We start from the raw sequence: 22,950 nt of genomic DNA, 5'->3' as shown, positions 1-22,950 counted from the left end.
CCATCTATATACTTCTGGTGGATCTCTACTCTGCTATGGTCATTTAACTAGGTTTGACCCAATAATTTAAAATAGAAGCTTGTTTATTTGGGAAGGTGAGGTGGTTGATGAGGGAAAGGAAACATTAAAGGATCAGTTCTATTTTTAACTTGCTGACTGGAGACAGTAGTGGTGAACATAAAGTGATACATGTTCAGTGAAATTGAAATCCTAGACTTAGGGGGCGATTCAATTCAGCGCGATTTTGAATACCCCTGGGAAGGACTTCCCAGAGCTATTCAATTGACAATGCTGAACTTAATTGCCCCCTTAAAATACTATGAAATAAACTGGAAATAAGTGAAAGAATACTCATATAAAAATAAAAAACAGGATATTTTCATTCACTGTCTTCTGCTATCATCATCCTGAGATACTTTGCATGGAAATGTTGATAGATAGGGATAAAACTTACTCAGCTGTAAACACAATTATGTATTTATTTGATTACATTAATTTGAATTCACCTAACATGCAGTTTTGGTTGCAACGCTCTACAGATGCAACAATTTTCAGTCTGCAATCCATGCTATTCATGGGAGTGCATCTGCAAAAATATAAATGTTTGCTTGTGAGGGGACACACCACACACCCTGCATCCATTCACAATACTTGCCTCTCGTTCGGTACTGCAGATATCATATTTCCGGAGATCTGAAATGTGTATACTAAGGAAATCACAGGGAAAATGGATCTTGCACCATTTTCCAGAGATCAGCGCATGTGCAGTAGACTCTCCATAAACTCACTGGAAACTCACCACAAACACACTGGACACTTGCCACAAACTGACGGAAAACTCACCTAAAACTATTTAAAAATGACTCTGGCCAGAGAGATTGATCAAACTACATGCACTTCGAGCTATCTGTCCGGACAGAACATAATGAAGAGCCACATTAGATATATGTATTACTTTGACACTAATTAATAATTAATGAAGGGGCCCCAAAAATAATTACAATATAGATAAGCCCAAATTATTTAAATAGTTTATTATTGGGGGCAATAATATGTAAAAAAATCTAACATTTAAAATTATGCATACAAAAATACTCATGTTAATTGTGGACATATTAATTAATGACAAAAGCACCACTTATATTACAAACTTGTGGCAATACAAGTGCCAGCATGGATGTACTTTTTTTGTACACTATACGAGGGTTGTTCAAAAAGTAATGCCTAAATGCGCATAACTCTGAAATAATATGCAATATATGGTGAGCATACAATTGACTATAGCAATGTCAGAAGGTGAAGCGTTTTCAATTGGGAGAATCATCCGTGTGCGACAAACCTCGTGGTGAAAGACCATCAACTGCAGTGACAGCAGAGAACCGATACAAAGTTGATGCCATGATTCAGAAAGACCGTTGTGTGACCATCAGATATATCAGTGATGAACTTGGATGTAGCCATGGCACTGTAAGAACACTAATCAATGATTTGGGATATCGATATCATAAAGTGTGTGCTAAATGGGTTCCAAAGCAATTAACCAGGGATCATAAGGCCCAGAGGGTGGAAGTGTGCAATGACCTTTTGACCAACTTTGAAGCCAACGCTGAGACATTTTTGGAAAATGTCATTACAGGAGATGAGACTTGGGTATTCCTTTATGACCCAGAAACAAAGGCCCAAGCAAAGCAATGGAAACACCTAAGTTCACCTAGGCCAAAAAAGTTTAAATCACAGTGATCCGTTAACAAAGTCATGGCCATATTCTTCTGGGATTGCCGAGGTGTTATTCTAATTAATTACTTGGAACAAAATCAATCAACAGTGATCGATACATTATTACACTTAGGAAGCAGAAATAAGGTCAACAATTCGACTGTCAAATGTCATCTTACACCACAACAATGCCAGACCTCACACTTCGATGGCAACATCTACGGCCATTGCCAAAATGGGGTGGGCAATAATACCACATCCACCATACTGTCCTGATTTGGCCCCTTCTGACTTTCATCTGTTTGGCCCTCTCAAAAACTGTTACCGTGGTCAACATTTTGAAGACATAGAGGTTGTTAAAAACGCCATACATTCCTGGGTCAAACAATAACCACTGGAATATTTCCAAAATGGATTCACAGCTTGGGTTGAGAGGTGGAGAAAATGTTTGAGGGCAGATGGTGAATTTTTTGAGTAGAGTCATTCTGTTACTAAGACTTCAAAGTATTTTACTGCAAATTTTCAAATCTGTATCTATAATAAAATTTGAGTTGTGAGCATTTAGGCATTACTTTTTGAACAACCCTCATATTATTGTATTCATAATTTAAAATGTTCCTTTATTTTAAGATGTTTGCCCCAGTAATAAATTAAATAAATAATTATGGCACATCAAGATATTTATTATATTCTGAGGCCCCTTATTAAATATTAAGTAGCGGCAAAGTAATATGCTATATGTTTAATGTGGTTTTATGTTCTGACAGACAGCATAAAATGCATGTAATTTAATTTGAAATCTCACCAGCCAGATTTTACCTCTTTTATTCTGTGTATCTAGGGATTTTCTGCTGAGTTTAGAAGTTGCAGGACATTACATATGACTACTTTTATGCTTCACATTACAAAAATCAGGATGGCGAATTGTATCCAGTTGAGAGTGATTCTGGTGGATTTCTGGAGAGTTTGGGGTTATATTTACTAAAGTGCAGGTTTATAGAATTGGAGATGTTGCCCATAGCAATAATCATCTAAAAAGTGCTAGATAAAGATAAGTAGAATCTGATTGGTTGCTATGGGCAACATCTCCACTTCTATAAACCTGCACTTTAGTAAATATACCCCTTTGCCTCTAGTCGCATTCTATTACATACAGTGACTTGAAATAGGAAACTATTACATTCCTCCTCTGTCTACATCTGGTTGATTCTCTAACAGATTTTATAATTTGTCAGATGTCTGTTCTATTACACCAATGTGTCATTAATTGCTGTGAACAATGTTATTTTAAAGCGTGTTCCAACACCATTTTTTATCCTGTCAGACCTGCATTATAAAATTCTTTGCCCTTAACCAGCATTGTAAATTCTTGTGAAGATGTTTCGTACCTCTTAAATTTATCTCCAACATGAAATAGGTTCTCACAAATCACCGTATTGTACTTTATGGCAAAGGAATTTTACAATTAATCCTTATAAGTCAATTTACATTTTTCTATCACAGTTTTATTTTGCTTCAAACAAATCCAAATAGGTTAACATAGAAACAATCAATTACATGTACTGTTATCATCTTACTTGTACAGCTGGGAATACAGTAAGCTATCTGTTAGTGCATCATTATTTTTGGCTAAAGGTTAATATATTAAGTATATTAAGTAAACCACATTTAATAAACAACATGATGCTTTTTTGAAAGCACAATAACCACAGATAGATGTTCGGTCATTCACATAGGTAGAGGAAATGAAAATGATGCATTAATGGATCAACTCTTAAAATAGAATCATATATTTTTTCTAAATATTAAAAACATATTTCCTGCTTCATAAAGGCATAGCGCACGCATGCACACATACACATAAATGCATGAGTGTATGTGTGATTATACTGTTTGTATGTAAACCTCACCCACATCATCTGTCATGCCCTCCCAAGTCTCATTAGGCATGGATCTTGTGGATTTCAGCATGCAGTACTGCCCATATATTAAAGAAAGAAATTGGCCTCTGTGTACTGTATGCCCTGGATCAGATATTGGCTTCGGATGTAGTTTGCTAGTGCATACAGATTTATGTGTCCATTGACAGAGCACACAATCCATGACATGAGCATTTCTGAGTAGTAATTGGGTGGTGACCATGCGACCACATAGAACTCCAATGTCTCATGGGATAAATTAATAGTAATGGGCCTGAATGCCAGATTCCATGCTCGATCAAACCATGCAGGTGGAAATTGGACACCTGTTTTAGATGGCTCTTGTGCACCCAGCAATGATACTAATGATAATGGTTGTGGCTGCAGATGTAAACACAGTGATGTGTGCAGATGCATGGATTTTTAATATGTATTTTTAATATACATGAGCAAATTGTCACATTAGGGTAAGGAAGTAAGTTGGTAACTGCATCCTAACAGAAAAGTGGTCGTGGATGCTTCCGAAACAGTATCAAGCCCTGCGCCGCTTTACATTTTTCCTCTTCATCACATTTGTTCTGTAGTTTTAGAAATGTCTTTTGCAAATGGAGAGTATACATTTACTTAGATCTGAACTGGGCGAACCATCTATACTAACTAGTGCAAAACCATAGTGATTTGTTCTACACAGTAAGGTCAAGTTAGACAGGAGTACCGTCTAAATCACAAATGCAAAATGTGCCCTGAAAAAAAGTGCATTTTGCTTATTTTGTAGGTGTCCAATTCAGTGAGGATAACATTATGCACCCACTTTACTCCTGGAGAGAACATTAATATAATATGCCTCATTTATACCTGTAGATGTGGATTTATAGATGCAGAAGTAAATGCTAAAATGACAGCGCACAACTCATATACAATATGGTATGTTAGGGCAGTGTTATTCATACCTAACAAAGTTGCATTCACCATATAAAAGGAAAAAAGACACAAAAACAAACAGTAAGCATTAATTAAACTCAAACAATACACACTAAAGCCTCCCTTGTCATACTCCTGAGATTTGATAAAAACATTATTAGTATAACACAAAGAAGATATTTATAACTTATAAACATCTTTTTTTACAGTTAACACTCACCAGCTTTGTGGAGCTTCCTGGTACTGCATGGAGACAAGAGATGTGGCAGCAATAGCTCAGCCTCACTTCTGTATAGTCAGACACTGGAGGCAGGGCCACATCACATGCAATAAGCTGCATGTTATGTGGCCCTGCTAATAGAGGCATGCCTCTGAGTATGGGGGGAGTGCCTTGAGCACTGACGGACACCCTGGATGTGTGATGTGACCAGGAAGTGCACTGCAGTGTTTAGAGATCGGAGCTAAGTCAGCAGCAGCAAGAGAAGGCACAGTGATGCAGGTAGGAGTGTCAATGGACACTGAATTTTAGTGTAGTGAGGGGAGAGTTACAGTGAGTAGGGGGTGAGACAGGCTCCCAGCACTAAGACCAATTTCCATGTGTGCCTCCCCAGCCATTAACCTCACCGCACGTCACTGATATACACATCCTTCCACTTTAGCAGATCAAATGTAAATATGCTTTATTACTTCAGACCAAATGCAAATATAACTATATTAGCACCAGAGAATCATATCAGCCACATTACTATAGTATCAGCAACAGTGGCTGGGATTCAGACACATTCAGTTAATAAGGAGCGACCACAAAATGTCATCATAGTCAGTTCTAAATTAACACCAGGCATTGAGGAAAAAGGTGCATATGCATCTTGTGTTCAGTGTATAACACTTATACACTACCATGCCCTTACTGTAATGTGGATGCACTTACACACCTCCTCCAAGCCCCATTACACATCCATTAGTGCGTGGTGTTGTAAGGGCAGAATGTGTCTTAGTCTGCATGGCTAAGGATGCAGAAAGACTTTATTGTGTGTATTGACAGATGAAAAAATGCAAATTGGTGGGGAGAAAGAGACGCAAAGGGCATTTATGTTCAATGGCATTTATGTTCAATAATACCTGAACCCCTAAATATGCCTCCTAATGACCTCCAGTTAATTACATTTTCTAAGTATTTATTAGCAATAATGCTACCAAAATTTAAAAATTACACTAGGATTATAACTAAAATATTGCAGTCTTTGAAGTCCTCTTAGAAGAAACATTGTTTATTTTTATGTTTGCTTTGTTTCATCTCTGCAGTTAAATATAAAGTACATTTTAATAGCTGGTTCTCCAGAAATAGTTACAAATCTATTTTATAGAATAATAAATACTGTACTGGAAACAAATACAAATAATTGTACAATTTCTGTTGTGCATACAGTTGATGGTACGAATAAAACAAAGTACAGTATGACAATATTAATGTCTTTTTGGCATGCTTACCTATTAATTAGAAATTAATCTATATAATAAGCGAGAAAGCATGTCTGTCTGTCTGTTTGTCCTTTATGCACGGCCAGAGTTTTGGACCTTGCTCCACTAAACTTAGCATGGTGGTGTAGTTTAACCAGGATTAGGTTTTTGCTTAGGTTTGAACTTCATCAGGGCCACACACTGTCATCCAATCCCTAAAAATGGAGACACTCTTAAATTATATTAATTAATATAAGTAATAAGTTCCGGGGACGACTCTAGTGGAGGTTGGTAGTCTGCCAACAACCTGTGTAACAGTTACAAAAGAATAATTTTAACTTCACAGTCTGAGCAAACTTTATGACTCATGCAAGTTCAAATTAAATCCAGAGTTAGTCCTTTTTAAAGGGACCATATATATTAGTCATCCCTTTGTGTTTGCATGCAAGGGCGTAACTAGAATTTTGGGAGCCACATAGCAAGATCTTAAAAGGGGTACCAGCAGAGGTAAAAAAAACACATACATTTGTCTCTACACAGAGCCCATATATGTTATATCACAAAGAGCCCATTCAGGTTATGTCACACAGTAGTAACCCTTATACACATTATACCATGCAGTAGTAGTACCCCTTATACATTATGCCACAGAGTAATGCCCCTTAAACTACACAGTAATGCCCCTTACACATTATACCACACAGTGCCCTTTACAGATTTTGCCACATGGTAGCAGTGCCCCATATAACACATTATTCCACACAATAGTAGTGCCTCTTACACATTATGCCACACAGTAATGCTCCTTATAACATTATGCCACACTGTAATGTTGCTTACACATTATGGATCCCCAGCAACTCACCTCCCCATGTCTGTCCAGCAGCCTCTCACCTCCCTCTGTGTGCCATCAGCAGCCAACAGGAGTGGATTTGATGCTGGGCTGCCAGATAATTACAGGTGGTGCACCGACAGGCAGTGGCAGACATGGACAGACAGGTTCAATTTGAATCTGGTGCAGGCTGCTAGCCAATCAGAGCTCATAGACTGGCAGTCAATCAGGAGCCATCACTGTGACTGTCTCTCTATGTCTGCTCATAGACTGGCAGTCAGTCAGGAGGCGCCACTGTTGGAGCTGTCTCTCTATGTCTGCCTTCTGGTGCACCAGCTGTAATCAGCTGGCAGGCTGGCACCAAATAAACACCACTGATACCCAAGCCCCCCTCGGTGGCCCTGACTGGACCGACCCACTTTGTGTAAGTGACTGGGTGCAGGGGGAGTGGCAGGCCACAGCCAGCTCAGGCACCATAGCAGTCACACCCCTTGCACACATGGTAGTTACGCCAGTGTTTGCATGCATGTTAGCAAACAGTGGAGTCCTTTTCTGGATCAATGAAATGGGGTTAGAGGTGAAAACAATGTAAACAAATCAAGGCTGCAGGTGTGCTTCAGGCAATGCCAGGTATCCCAGCTAGTTGTAAATAATTTCCTTACATTCACAATAATTTTTAGTAGAATCTTTATGTTTTGATGTGTTGAACATTGAGAGGATCACGATGCACACAAATTCTGTACAACAACATAAAACAGAAGGTAAATATGGCCCTGCCCAAGTGAGCTTACAGATTAACCACTTACCTCTCTAAAATTTTTCCTAAAAACTGGTCAGAAAATATTTTTTAATTTAATTAAGTTAAGAACATATATTTTAAAATGTATTTAAGCCCTCCAGCAAAAATCCGCCACTGTGAGACCAAGTGAGCTCCGGTCCTGGGGACTGCATTGGCTCCAGAACCCTCCACTCAGGCATTTACTGGCATTAGCGCAGTTATCCTTAGCAGGGGAGGCACAGCATAGAGCAGGAGACAGTCTCCCTGTGTAGACCTGCCCTGCATGTGTTGGCAGTGTAGTGGCTTCCTACAGGAAGCAATACCTACTAATCTCACACAGGGCTGGCAGTCCCCCAGAGGGACTATCAATCCGGAGAGTGATAGCACAGTAAGAGCTTCCAGCAGGGAGCCCACACTGTGCTGATTGCTTGCTGTAATGTGCTTCTAGGAGCTGTTACACTCCAGCTGTGCATGAACATTTTTGTTTTATTTAATTCCTGTCTATTTCTTCACCAAGCCTGGCTTCTGTGCATGCACAATACTAGGGACTCTGGAGTCCGGGTCAGCTCTGACCTATGCTGCAGCCTGGGCAGCATCCTGGACTGGTGAAGGTGAGAACCACCACTGCTTAGGACTTTGGGGGTATCACCTACTCCCTGCTGTTCAACAGTAGCTTCCACCCCTGCAGTAGCAATAGATTATTCAGTGGAAATAGATCCCCAATGGCATTACCTCCACCCCTCTAGTGGTAATATAGTAGATCCCCAGTGGTATTACCATCCCTCCCTACCTGAGGTAATAGATCTCCAGTGGCATAGCTCCTCATCCACCAGTGTTCATAGATCCTGTTTATGGCCTTACCCTGCACCCATATGTCCCTATATATACGTCTAATAACCCAGGGCCAATTACCCTTTATGGAGCAATACCCACCAACTCCACCCTCCCCTTAATAATAGATTCCCCTCCCTAACTTGTAGTAAACCAGGGGCATATGCTGCTCTCCATAAGCAGAGCCATACACATACTCTGGGTTTTTTTTGTGTGTGTAATTTGCACCCATTTTGCTCTGCATTGGCTGTATAATATCTATAATATCTTAAATATGACTTATCATGTTTGTCCTAAATTGAGAAACTGGTTTATATAATCAATTCAAGTTTATTATTGACCAACTTTTTTTACACATAAATAATACCATAAAAAATACTCAATTACTTTTAGCATGCAATTCACATTATTACGTTGACCTGCCATTATATTGTAAATCCTCATTTGTATAAACTCATAAATTCCAAGAGATTAGAGCTACAATATCTTTACTAGTAAATCCATTTATTTATATAATTCTGTAAGGTCCTCTGCAAGGCCACAAATAAGATTACTTTGTATCTCTCCATAGAGACACAGAGAGTTCCAATCAGCTACATGTGACAATAGGAATCGGTATGAAATACCAATTCACGGGATGCCGCTGTCAGTACACCGATAGCGGCATCCCAATGGTTCAAATCATGACAGGGGAATGGTAAGTAATGTTCCCCTGCCCTTTTTACCCCCTATCCCTCCTTTCCTGCACCCTTATACCAACCCTCCCTACCCTGTACCCTAACCCTCCAGGTAAGTGTCTAAACATAACCCTTCTTCCTTAGTGCATAACCCTCCCCCTTAGTGCCTAACCTAACCCCCCTTGGTGGTACCTGAACCTAACCCCCCTGCCCTGAGCCTAAACTTAAACTACCCCCTCCCACAGCCTAACTCTAAGTCTCCCCGGACTGCCTAAACCTAACTCTACTCCCGGCCGCTGATACTTACCTTTCCCCGTTGGCCTTATGATCGGGATGCCATCTGCCAGGATCCCGGCGTCAGCATTCCAAGACATGTTGGGATTTCCCTAACAATATAGTAGTGCTTTTATATAATCTTTATTTTGAATACTGATATTAATTGTGAATCTTTATGGTATTGCCTATGTATATCAAGTGCTTATTTATAAAAAATGTAATTCGTTATTTACCTTGGTTTCTTATTTAGAAGAAATCACTGGTCTTAGATAAAAATGTATGAGATTGATGCAGAGTAATTTGTATATCAGCCATGTCTGCTCCCGCATTGCGTACATGGAAATTAATATGTTTTGTTACCCATATGCAGATATGAGTACATTTTGTGGTTCATCCACCCCCTGTCTGTTCGCTTGGGTTGCTACTGGTCAGCATCATGTGTGTGCACTTGCAAAATCATGTACCAGTTAACAGGCCTATTTAAGCTTACATTGAACTTTTGCATAGCCCACATTTCTGTTGACATGCCCTCTCTGAACACTGCCTATGGGAGTACACCCCATTGTAGCCCAGTTACACTTTCTTAGTCAATTAAAATATGTATGACACTGCATTGCCGATACTTGTAAATGCTTGACTCAGAGCACAAGGGAACTGACTCAGACCCACTCGCAGGTGGCCACTTGCTGATTCACGGACGATATTTACAATCTGCGCTTGTGTATGCATCCCAATGGGTGTGCGTGAACCACTGCAAGTGGTCTGGTAGGGCTCATTCGCCCAGCATAGACAGCCCATTTGAATGAGTAACAGGAGAGGCCATTTGTGTGTGGTAACAGGGGCAGGGCACTACTAACGGGGGAGTGGAGGTGCGTATGCAGGCGTGCCTGAGCGTTTCAAAGTCGTTTCAGAGGAGTGCAAAATTAGAAGGCAGCGTCATAGTTCACGTCACCTGGTGGAATTTCACAATGAAGTGCTCGCAGTGCTTGCGGCAGGGTATAGTCAACCTTATGCGCTGTGAGCACATTCGATGGTGCTCAACGTACCAATATTTTCAGGCACTTCCAGGAGATGACGTACGCAAGTGGGCGTTTTAAGAATGGATGGTGGGCGTCTACATACACGAAGTGATCGCACACCAAGACATAGTGGGCGTGCTTATGTCTTGCCTTGCTATTGCTTGCCTTGCTGGGTGTGTGCCAGATTTGCATAAGCTGGGAGCGAGCGATTGCATCTTGCGAGTGGGTCTGAATCAGGTCCGAGGTGTGCTCCGCAAACATGCATACGTTCAATCAGCATCATCCCCTGTATGTTCGCACTAATATTTTTGATATAATTGATGGCTAAGATTTGTGCTGTTTATGTTTAAAATGAATTATGTACAGTATGTTTAGGCTTTGACACAGATCCTTCTTTCAATAGAAATGTAGTAAAGAAACCATTAATTAAAAAAAAATGTATGTATATTTTTTTTACTGTATGTGCATGTTTGTACTATTTTGTCTCTCTGGGCATTTCAAGATTACAGGTACAGTCCTAGTTCTTCGCTCTCTGCAGTTAGTAATTGCAGGGACAGCATTGGCTTCTGGAAGTAATAAATGGCAATGCTGAATACATAATATAGCAAATAAATGTATCATTTAGTACTGAACTCACAGCTAGTATGTAAGAATATTACAACACAATCACTTTTGCTTAAAAATTGGTAGCTTGCAGCATGTATATAACAGCAAAAGCATTTACTACTTTGAGAAAATGGCTATAATCAAACTAGGGCAGCATGCAAGCATGATATAAATTAGTAAAACAATTCTGATACTTAATAGATGAACCAATGCACCTTGTTTTGAAAAGCAGTTCAAAAACACATTTTCCCCTTGCAGAGCTTGATGATTAAAATGAGTGGAGATTGCACTTATATTAGAGTGTTCCATCCTCATTGTGTTAAGCGATCCACAATTTCCATTTTACAGAGAACATGTGTTTACACTTTACAGTAGCAATTGCTCAAGCTGGCAGAGATCGAGTCTTGTCCTATACTTTTCCTGTCTGCAAACCTAGGCACCCATGAAGTTTGCAGAGGCTTCTTCCATATGCGGAGAGTACATACAAGTGCAAAACCAGCACAATTTGTTGTACACAATTAGGGGCTCATTTAGTATTAGGCATATGTTTTTCTATGATACAAATATTTGTGCTGCACAAACACACACAATAATAGTAAACATACATCCTTGTCACATATCATGCATTTTTGACCACTGATAACTTCTTACATGTGGCGAGGTGGGGAGGGAGAGAATGGGCAGGCAATGTATGTTGAGTATGCTGCAGTATTTTTAACTCATCCAGATGTGTACTCAGGTGCGGTGCTGGGATACATGTTAGGAGGCATGTCTCTGGTGGGTACCAGAGGACTGGTTCATATACACATGCTTAGGAAGATAATGATTATCAGCAGCACTGCTTCTCTTCTGATTGGTTGTTTGGAGACTTTCCTCTAGCTTAAAGAACATATTTCATTAGCATTGATTAATTAAATTAATTTGTGGTAAGCTATTTACCTAACTTAATTGGCATTTTCATACAGATTGCTGCTGGAAAGACAACTCCCATGCTCTTTGACAAACTGGTAGAGGGGTTGTATTTAATCTTTTTAATAAGATAAATTTAACTTTTACATGAATAAACCATTTTTCTCTCAACTGTATTAACCTACATAACAATGTATTAAAACATGGTGTTTTTTTTCATATTTTTAGGTAGTACACAAATAGGGTAATGGCATATTTGCACTACTACTAACAAATACTCCTAATGTTACATATCCTAAGCTGCTATCATGTGTACATATCAACACTGATACACCTTGCTACAATGGCCTTTATTAATACTCCTAATGATTTTTTTTGCATTGAAAGCTGAAGTCAACTCTTCACCCAGAGGTAAGATTTGTTCTTGGGTGTATCATCTCCCATGTTATATGGCACATATGCAATCTAAGGGCCTGATTCAGAGGCGGACGCTATTTGCGGACGGTCGTTCAGGAAAAGGGGGTGGCTATTCAAATGAACCATTCGCTCTTTGTGGTCTGTTCACGCCTCCATGTCTGAACGAGCGAACAAATCTTGCGGTCATTTTTTAGATAACTACGCCCCCTGGCCGTTCGCATCCTACGTCATGTCCGCTATTTATTAGATTAATCGAGTACATCGACCAGCGTATGAACTGCTCGCTATTCTTGTGGTTGGTTTTCCTACCACAATCTTGCGAGCAGTTCTGACTATAAAATAACCCAGTGATGTGGTCAATGACGCTGCTGTATTAATTATGCACACCCATAAAACGCCCGTTTTGACCTTTAAGCACGCCTGCGTTCTGATCTCCACTCCCCGTTTTCAAGCACCTTCCCCTGTTACCACCCACATACGCCTCCTCCTGTCACTCAAAATAGCAGGCATTCGCCATTTAGCGAACAAACGATTTTCGGCCGCACTGACTGGTTTGCGCATGCGTATTACGATCCGTACGCATGCGCAGTTGGGCAAACATCGCTCGGAACGAACGAGCGGCGGCTTACGAGCGGCTCTGAATCAGGCCCTAAGTCAGCTCCCAAGTACATCTATAAATGTCCTTCTATGGATTACTGGAATGATGCTGTCTGAGTTTTAACATGAAATTGGGATTATAAATAAAATTACAGTCTTTGAAGTTATCTCAGAAGAACATTGTTTTTTTTTTATAAAAGTAATATTTGCTTTATCCCATCTCTGTGGCTACATATACTGTAGTGAGTAAAACATATTAGCTAAACTCCAGAAAGAGCAACACATCTGATGTGTTGGAAGATTAAATGCAATACAGGGAGAAAAAATGTAACACTGTTTCTGCTGAGCAAACTGCTGACCTCACGAAGTATGAAAATATTGACATCTTTTTGCATACTTAATAATCAATTAGCAATCTGTGGCGAGTCATTTCCATACATTCACATTCGCAATGAATAAATGGCAGCTCTGAATACTTAGCACAACACATAAATGTATCATTAATTTCTGAAAGCACAGCTAGTAGAGACCAGATGCAAAATGCCTACATCACCACTTTTCCCTGGCAGCAAATAACTATAAAACAGCAAAGACATCTACTACTGTACATAAACACATGGATGGCATCATATCAGAGCAGCTTGCAACCATGAGATAACATGGTAAAACAAATCATGGTGTTCAGAGGAATGTGTGCTTATACTGAATAATACAAGTGAGAAAAAAAGTAATTGAAATAAATACACAATAAGTAACAGGAACAGGATGTGTTCCTAAATAGCAGCATATTGAAGAGAAAAAGGGATGAAAATAACAAAAACTATATTCCTGAAGTACTCCCACAGTCACTTTTATGCAGTTAGCGCAACACTAGTGAATGCCCACAATATACGATCAGTTAGTATGGCTACATAAGGGAACTTTTCATGTGGTTTAGGGATGTGCAAATACAGTATTTTATTTAACTTTTTCATACTTTTACCTATTTTCTTACTTTTTTTTTTCTCAGGAGACCATGAGCATACCTCCCAACATTTCCCTGAATCGGTGAAGGGGATGTGCTCGCATCATAACTGGGGTGTGACCAAACTTACCAGGGGCATGTCTACATCAGGCATGTGTGCCAGATGCGTGCTGCAGTAGTTTTCCGCTGCTCTGATATGAATAGCAGTGGTGAATCAGAGATTACCTCACAACATTTCCACTGTGATGTGACATGACTATGTAATGCTATTTCAGGTCATTTGGCTTTTCAGTGTTTAAACATAGCTGAGATGGTATACAGTCAATAGCAAATGAAGCATAAACTTCTTAAAAGCAAAGTGCATGGACAAATAATGCATTTCCACACATATACAGAGATGCGTACAGCTTGCATTGCCAGCATAGGCACCTGATTTACTACAAGTCACCATCTGCAGGGTGTACTTGCAGCTGCCCTGTAGATACAGTATGCTGTTTAACAGACATGTATGTGCTTAGTTGCTGGTGTGTATGGGCCACATTTTGTTTGAACATGCCCTTAATGGTATTTGCCTACGCATGAAGAACTGTAACCTCTTTCCCTCTGTGGTCATAAGGTTTGATTCATACATAATGAGTGCTGGTCTTCATAGCTGTTATGCCTGTGTTTGCTGTCTGAGCATGGAAAGAGATATGCTATGCAAACTGCATATGACTCAGTCTGCATCCGCCCAAACATTCAATTTATTCACCTTGTAAAGTGACTGTGCCGCCAAAAAGCACTTAGTATAGTCCACGGTGCCAGCACCAGCTCATAAAGCTTCCATTAAGAGTGTCTGGTTCTTAAAGGCAGCCTAGGATCACCTTTAACTGATGCTGTTTAACGATTTAACTGACACATTTTTTCATCAAAACCTCTCAGAAATTGTCGCTTCTTTAAATAAAGTTAAAAAAATATTGAAAAAAATATATTGAAATACTTCATTTAAAAAAATATATCTAGGGATTGTTTTTCACCCCCCCCCAAACCCTGCGTCCATAAGCCCCAATGGTAATATCAATTCCTGCCCTCCACCAGAAATTGCTCCCACCAATGGTAAAAGATTCCCAGCATTATCAACCACCACCCCCCTAGTGGTAGTATATACCCGTGGCATGTGTCATTCCCCCCCCCCAACCAAAAAATATTTTTTTATGGGCTACATAACCCACCCCTACACCACCAGTGGCAATAGTTGACTTCTCCTTGTTACATCCCTCCCCTGTGGCCTACCCTCACCCCCTCAACTTGCTCAAACTTCAATGGAGTGTGGGGCAGGGGGGACCGATCATCAGCATATTTGTGCTGATCTTTGCTTATACACCCCAGAGTGCCATTTGCACGGAGTTCTGGAGCACAATTCCGGCAGTGATGTCGGCGGTCACAGACCGCCGCATCTGTTCAGGGGGGTTGTGGTTAGTCCGAGGAGATCCGTTCTGTACTTGTGCAGAAAGCGGGCTGGTGTGGTCGACTTTGCCAGCTTAAGCATTTCTGGTTCCAGTTGCACCACATGCGACCACGCAAGTTAAGTGGTTAAAGATGGCAAAAATAGCTTAAGGTCCAAGCCTGCCCAATGTGTGGATACCATGGGCAGTTGGCAATGGAATGCAGTCACTATGTCAACATTCAAAATGTCAACAGCAGAATGTTGACAGTTATGATGGTGACTGTTTTATTATTCCAAATTGCTTTGCATTTATTAGCATTTATCTTATATTTTAAATTTGTGGACCAAAACTCTGCTGAGTATATGCACCCTATACAATAACATAGCATCCAGGAACCTTCACTATGAGAAATGAGTAAGTATTTTTATTGGTTTCTTTTACCATATCCCACACATGTATTTATCCACTCAGAGGATAAATTTGGCTGTGCGCTTAGGAATATTTACGTAAACAACTGTTAAAGCATTGAAAACATTGGACTTGTGATTAAGGCACTAAAACATTGGACCTGTAATTAAACCAACAGTGGAAAACTTTAGACCTGGGATCCAAGATGTTACATGCAGCATCGTAACAGAGCTTTATTGCACCCTGTGGTGGCTACGTCCCCATGATGCTATGCTGATGGGGGCAGGGCTGCCAATGCAGGGAAATACAGCACTGCCCCGAGCATCCTCAGGATGTTCTGGGGGCTGTACATGCTGCAGTGTGCATGTCTGTAGTATCCAAAGGACACTCTGGGTGGCACTGCAGCAACGATTCTGGCTGCAGGGTGTTGTTCCAGGCACCCTGCTAGCCAGATGCAGGGGCCGTGGGGCAGCAATGGTATCAGCCACAGGCTCTGTGTTCTGTGTGGTGGCACTGCTCCTACACCCCTAGTTATAGCCCTGGTTTCACGCTTGTGCATCCTAAATGACCAGTGAAGAAGTAGATTAATTAGCGCTACTAGCCAGCGTCTTACTCTGCTGCATCAGCAACATGTTATTAGTAAATTGCATTAATAATTGATATCTTATTGCCTGTCCCTGCTATGTGCCCAGAGTGCTGTCAGGGCTACTGCACATGCGCAGCCTCCATTGCCATGGAGGGTTCCGGGGGAATCCTCTGCTGGCTAATTAAGTGATGGGTAGCCCATCGGCTACAGTGGCTAACACCATATTCAGATGGCGTTAGCTGCGTGGATCAATCTCCAGAATGCATCACATTCCTAAAGTTGGTAAATTTGGCAGCATCCCCCATGGGGGATGCGACTGCCAGTGGGAATAGAGAAATCGCAGCAGGTATCGAAGATATATACTGCAGTCCCTCCTTCCAGGGCCATAGCTAGGGTAGTGCGGCCGGTGCCATTGCACAGGGCACCACAGGTCAGGGGGCGCTGTTTGCCTGTCAAATTTCTGTTTATTATCATTCTTGCTTGCAGCTTCCTCTTATTTCATCCCCAGCATTTCCTGGCCTCTCCTATCTTTTCTCTGGCCCTTCCCCATGAAGCCATGGCCCTTTTTTGGGTGCATTATGTCCCTTTGAAAAATGAGGGGGGGCACCAATGCTTTTGCTGGCACAGGGCACCAAAAAGTCTAGTTACGTCTCTGCCTCCTTCATACACCTGGGGGAAACTTAATGTTTGTTGTTAAGCTCCAAAAACTGTTTTTTTTTTCTGGAATCAAGCTGCAAATATACAATGATAAATGGGCCCCCCAAGTCTTTCATGACCCTTATTCTGGTATCAAGTGATTAGTCTAAGGCTATAAAGGGTATAACTGCATTATCAATGATTGTGCCCGTATCTGTGGTAATCTGCAAACATTGAATAATGGTCAATGGAGATGCATCTTTCATACATAACTCAAATAACATTTGTCAGTCTATAAAAGAGACCATTACAGGCAGCCAGTAGTAACTCATGAAGTCATAAACCTGACCATTAGATCCTGGTGGTTTAATAAACTACTAGTAATTGTACTATGAATAGACAGAATATAGTATAAGAATTAAAGTAGGTAACAGCATAATAGTAAAAAAAAATTAAAAGTGTATAAATTAATGCCATAAACTATTACTTTTGTGTGATTAGCTCTATTACACTGCTGTATATTTACAGATGGAACACTTTAATTCAGACATTTCTCCATCTGGTGCTGCTTAAAATGAACCATGCAAAACTATGAGTACCCAGCTTTGCTTCTTAATGATAATGCGGTACAACTAGACAGGTATGAGTAGTGAGCTGAATGACAGGCACTTGTTCATACCATATTTATCTCAAAGAACTGCATACAATATCTCAGTATGAAATTGCATTTATACTCACCATTCTAGCAGTTCTCAAATAACTATAATATACAGTAGACTTAACGTTTTACACAAGCCTATACTGATCTTTAAACAAAAGTATCAAGGTTTAATGTGTTTCGCTATTGTAGATAAAAGTATACATACTATATTACCATATTTTTTTATTGTTCTATTAAGTCTGGTAATGTACAAGACAGATCATTGAAGAAAAAACTATATTTAAAACCTAAAATATACTTATCGATTTATTTAAATATACAAACTTTCAACTATTTTAGGAAATGCCAAGGTAAACCAAGAAATGCAATACATGCCTGATAAAGATATCCTTTAAATACCTTTAACAAAACTAACTAGCAATATACTGCTTTAGGTGACATCATATATAATTTAACTTTCCATGGCATTCTTTTACAAACACTGTATCACTTATAAATACATGTATGGTTTTGTTATGAAAACCATTCTCTTCACTTTTTATGGCAACAGTGACCTCAACTGGCTTTAGGATGTTACCTCACACTAAATACATTTTTTTTTTTAGCATTGTTCATCTATTTCAATACAGAGTTGTAAAGTGTGAAAGATTGCAATGAAATTCCAATAACACTCAGGCTAATAAATAGTTACAAATACAACACCCTGGTTCCAGCAAGCAATACAATATTCAAAAATGGAAATACATTTATTATGTTATTTCAATTTCTTTGATATCCTCATTAGAATTACAATACTACTTATCTGTAAATACTCATGGAATGTTTTTGAAGAATATAATGTCATTAGTTTTCAAACAAATACATAGGAGGAATACTCAATTACTGCAGTACAGAAACAACACAATTTCCTTTGAATTTATGATGCTTCCAATAAAATAGTAGAAAAGCACGTACAACCAAATAATCTATCAAAAATTGTTAAATGCTGAGAAAAGAGGCCTACACTGTGGTGTGCACAATATAAATCAGATTTGAAACCTACACTGCTGTAAACCCACACTGCCGTTGTGTAACTGAAAGGTTACTGGGTCAGCAACCTTAGTTCTGATATGTATTTTCAAGAGCAATCCAGATTTCTTAGTCACTATAACATTACTGTAATCCTTAGGCAAGCACAATTTACTTCTGTTCGAGTTGATAAATTGTACTTCTTAAAAATAATATTCTAATCAGTGTAAAATAATAGCTTAATGTTCTGTAAAACAAACGTGGCTATAAGTGAACAACCTCTGTAATCCCATTTTTCTATATTAATTTACCTCATTGAGACTATTCAATGCAGATTTCTTGGTGAAAGGGATTCAAAAATAAGAGGTCTATTTACTAAGCAGTGTTAGGAGACAGTGAAAATTGATAAGTCAGTGATAAGGTGCCAGCCAATCAGCTCCCAATTGCCATCTCACAGGCTGTGTTTGAAAAATGACAGTTGGGATCTGATTGGCTGGCACCTTATCACTGACTTATCACTTTTCACTCTGACTCCTAACACTGCTTAGTACATAGACCCCTAAGGGAGAAGAGGGGAGTCAACTGGGGAACATTGATAAAACTCTTTTCCAAGCAAATGTCTAAAGTATCAAACCTAAAGCTACAATCTCCACTGACCTTCTGTATAATCTGTATTATTTTCATAGACTCCTAATGGAACCTGGGGAATTGGCTATATGATCACAGCTAGAAATGACAATGCTGACATGACTTTGCCTAGAAAAGAAGCTGCACTACATCTACTCATCTAAGTAAAAATATTACATTTACAGTAAAAAAAAAAGTTTTTCAATCAGCTTTCCTCTCCCAGGTCTGTGCAAATAGCAAGGGAGCATACATTGTGACTAGAGGAAAGGCTTCTTCAATAATAGCTTAGAAAATTACATTTCATTGTAAGGGCAGGGAAGCTTTAGAATTCCTACCAAGGGAGGTGCAATGGTAGATCTACTACTGTACATTTATTTAACCTTCAGTGAAATAGATGGGATGGGTAGCACAGGCATTTTATGCACGTGTTCTCGCTGCGCTAGCGCTCTGTGGCAAATGCAGGATTTCTACAGATAGTTTTCCAAATGCTTGATTTTAACGCAAGTGTGGCCAGTCCATGAAGAGGACATAATCAATTACAGATGGTTAAATCTATAATATGTCATATGAAGGTATAAAATAATTCTGACATATACAGGAACAGCAATCACAGTAAGCCATTATATGCGCAGGGTCACCATGCCTGAACTGAATGTTTTTATTTCAGATGTGGGCTCCATTCCAGATCATTTGAGCAAGTTCGGGAATCAGGGGGGGAAGGGAGGGGCCATAAAAAGAACCTTGCACTATCCTAGACATAGATGCACATATTGTTCTCCTTATGTACTGGATAGTGTATTATTATACAGTATTAATAATTGACCGTATAGATGGTCTATATCAGTGCACCCCTAACAGTGTATTTTTACCAGAACTCCTAGTTGGTGCACAAGTATATTCCTTACTGGCTGACACATTTTAAAAGAACAACAGGTGCTGCTAATTATTTCATTTGTGACACCGAAAGGATCTTAAAAACATGCAACTTTAGTATTATATGCTATTTCTATTGTGGTCATATTGATGTGGGCAAAGGTGGAGGGTTTCCAGGCAACCGGAAACTCCCCTTGTGTTTGCTATAGCACTTGCTGCATGAAACCGCAGTCACTACGCAAATGGGCAATGTCGCAACTCCAGCTACACAAAAAGGCAACTTCCATGCAGTATTTTTTTTTTAAAGTTAAAGGAGTTTAAATTTTGTTGGGGTATGTTACATCCCACCTAGTTCACCGAATGTACAGTAAGTGGGATTGGACTGTTTTTACAAGATATAGGAATACAGTATACAGTAAAATATCATTGATCGATGATCTGTGTTATTATTAAGTTTACTATTTAAAGGATCGCTAAAATGTTCCTGTAAATTGGATTCTCAGCTGACTGTTGGAGTATTTTATTTTGTTATCTCAAGATTTACACGAAATTTAAAACTGATCAATTGCAGATTTTTTTTCTGCTTTCACTATTGTCTATGTAACTATTTACATGTCTTGTTACATGTATTAACAGATTTGCCTGTGCATGGAACACAATGTATGTACAGTGTGAACATTGCGAGTGAGTCACACACTGCTGGTCCAGTTAAGGTAAAGAGCACTTCAGTAGTTCTACACACTACAAACTACCTAATGACCCCTCTATATGTCAAATGATGAAATGAGCATTACAGGACAGAAGCATTAAATACTGCATAAAGGAATGCACAATATGAAAGAGTCTCTGTTAGATATCAGCGACGTGGAACACTGACGCTAGGGCATTAAATTGAGCTAATTATATATAGTCTGTCGGGTTATGTTTAATTGGTGCAAATACTTTCGTAGATCATTCCGATTTAATATACGAAGAGCTTTGACCCTTGTATTTATTAAATAGCAAGTTGAGGTAGGGAGTACAAAGCTTTGTGTAAGTTGCACTTACCTGGAAAAGAGGGCGGATCAGATAAATATTGGCTGCAGGAATCGGCAGACAGATGGAGGCTTTGGTAGCAGATAACGCTCTGCAAGTCTTTAAGATGCAGCTCCGATATCTCTAGGGAGGAAGCTGGAGGACCTGCAGGAAGACGCTTCCCAACAGCAGATGAAGCAGGTGCTACTCCCAGCGCAGGAGCTGGACCAGGAGCTGGACCAGGAGCTGCTGTCACCCAGCTAGAAGCAGGCAGTAAGGGCAGAGCGCATCACCACGCTGTGTCCTCCCCTCTATTTGTTGTAGCTTGTGGAGCTGCTGCTGCTGACAATATCACGTCACAAGGTTGTAGAATCAGATGGATTGGTGCTGCGCCCACTACTGCACCTCCCCTTATAATTACAGTGCTGCTGGTACAAGAACCTTACAGTTCGCAGTATAGAGTTCTGCTAAGCTTTCAAATCGCAAGGAATTGTAATGTTTCATTCATTCTAATGTGTCTGTGTACAAGGGATCCAATGCCATAAGGTTTAACCCGTGATCTGGGTGCCAGGTCTGAGAAACACTCACTGGATAACTAACCTAAAAAGTAATAGCTAAGTGTAAGACAACTACAGAACATTGTTTAAGGCAACATTGCAAGTAATATATTTTACAAAACATGAGAACTGCCCGGCATAATATATATATATATATATATATATATATATATTAGATTGTATTTTATGTAGCTGCATTCACCTCCTTATCATGCATTCACTACCAACTTCAGTTTAAAAGTATCTGTAATGATATTGGCAGGATGGGAGATTCCTAAGGTCATAGGGGAGTAACCTGTCCCTAAAGTCAGAGGATTTGTTAAAATCTTCCAGAAGTGCCAGATGGCCAATCAGGCTGTGCATACACATCATGATGGATGGCAGCTCCAGTCTGTCCATAAAATTGGCATTGTTGGGAGTCAACTGGGAAACCACCTTGTGAACACTGTCTGCTGTGAATGTCAAAAGATGACAGCTGAGGCTGTGGAGGCACAAACACTGGGTGGTGTGATTAAATGTATGAAAGCGTATGGATATTTGCATTAGCATGAGGTAGTAAATATGGCTCCTGCAGCCGTCCTCACTTGTGGCCACTTAGGTGCTGATTCACAGTTGGACGGATCTCAGTGCATTGATACAAATTATGCATCTTAGTATACAGTGCATGAGCAAATGTAAATTAATGCACTTTTGTGTATCTCAGTGCTATTCTGAGTTGGCCTGATCTGCGAAATTTGCCATTTCGGGGTGGGAAGTGGACAGTGACAATGCCATCGCACGGAATTGTCCTGCCTTGTGGGCATGTCATGGCAGTGTAATGAGAGTGTTGTGGGCATGTATCAAAAGCTCTGTGTGACTCTGAGTATGGGGAAGAGAAGCCTGTTTCTGAAAGATCACGTTCACCTAGCATGAGGATGGTGTAAGTGCCGATTCTAATGATGATTGTGGCGGATGGCATAAACTCAGTGTACAGCACAGCTTTTCCGCTAGCAGGCGCATTAATCCTCACATTAGCATAAGATACTAAGCCTGGGCAAAACTCCAAAGATGTTTGCAATAGAATTCTGAAACTACATAATAAACAAGCATATTGATCAGTATACCAGATATTTAACAAAATGCAGGTTATAGCTCTTCATTATTCAGGACTGGATATCAATATTTGGTACTTGTTTACTTTATGGACTCATTGCAGAGAGAACCCAAGTGTCCTACACTCATTATTATTAT

The 22,950-nt window shown here is 39.8% G+C and overlaps 1 protein-coding gene across 1 annotated transcript in view; it reads right to left on the bottom strand.

The window, feature by feature from the left end:
* NPFFR2 (neuropeptide FF receptor 2) overlaps nt 1-21,435 on the bottom strand; it is a 183,772-nt gene extending 162,337 nt beyond the window's left edge. Inside the window, exon 1 of the mRNA XM_088448243.1 lies at nt 21,197-21,435. The gene's annotated coding sequence lies outside the window, so the exon portion shown is untranslated. The remainder of the gene's footprint in view (nt 1-21,196) is intronic.
* Between the last annotated feature and the right edge of the window lie 1,515 nt (nt 21,436-22,950).

Source organism: Taudactylus pleione, unplaced genomic scaffold (assembly GCF_031769625.1).
Source record: "Taudactylus pleione unplaced genomic scaffold, aTauple2 ptg000454l, whole genome shotgun sequence".
Classification (NCBI taxonomy): domain Eukaryota; kingdom Metazoa; phylum Chordata; class Amphibia; order Anura; family Myobatrachidae; genus Taudactylus; species Taudactylus pleione.
Note: the sequence above shows the minus strand (reverse complement) of the source record. Positions and strands in the feature narration are given on the sequence as shown.